The sequence below is a fragment of the Myotis davidii genome, unplaced genomic scaffold, assembly GCF_000327345.1.
Source record: "Myotis davidii unplaced genomic scaffold, ASM32734v1 scaffold174, whole genome shotgun sequence".
NCBI lineage: Eukaryota > Metazoa > Chordata > Mammalia > Chiroptera > Vespertilionidae > Myotis > Myotis davidii.
This window is the reverse complement of record NW_006289087.1, coordinates 2,537,958-2,538,587: the sequence shown is the minus strand read 5'-3', so window position 1 is coordinate 2,538,587 and position 630 is coordinate 2,537,958. Positions and strand designations below refer to the sequence as shown.

At 43.5% G+C, this 630-nt stretch overlaps 1 protein-coding gene across 2 annotated transcripts in view; it reads right to left on the bottom strand.

The window, feature by feature from the left end:
• TLR5 (toll like receptor 5) overlaps nt 1–630 on the bottom strand; it is a 42,302-nt gene that overhangs the window by 32,287 nt on the left and 9,385 nt on the right. The gene's annotated exons all lie outside the window — the stretch shown is intronic.

Sequence of the window (630 nt, the reverse complement as noted above, 5' to 3'; positions counted from 1 at the left end):
AAAAGCTCTTCATGAATTGATCTACCACATGTACATGGGTTTCTGATGTGTGTATACCTATGGGCTGAAGTGCAGTGTCAAAGGGCACATGTGGCCTCAACTTTAGCAGATAACGAGAGATTGTTTTTGTAAGTGACACCAATTTACACTCTCACCAATAACAGAGTTGAGTGTTAATCGCTCACACCCTGGTTAATACCGGATCCTGCCAGTCGTTTTCATGTGAGCCATGCTGCTGGGCGTGTGGTGGGGTCACAGTGTGGTTTTGATCTGCATGTCCCCGATGACTAACGGAGGTTGAATATTTTATTTTTCATTTGCTTTTGGACATGGAGTATCCTTTATGGGAAATTCTTAAGACCCTGGTCCTTTTTTTCCTTTTATGTTGTCTTTTTCTTATCGACGTGTAGTCCTTTCATGCTCTGGTGATGAGTCCTTTTCGGATACACGAGTTATTCTCATGGGCTGTGGTTTGCCTGTTTGATTCCTGGATGGCCTCTGTAGAAGGGCTCGCTGTAAATGTGGTCATCGCTCTTGATTTTCTTCTTCTCTTGGATCTCAGCCCTCTTTCCTGCTTTGTAGCTCTCCAAAGCTTTTATTTATTTTCCCCCAATGCCTTTAGACCGGTTT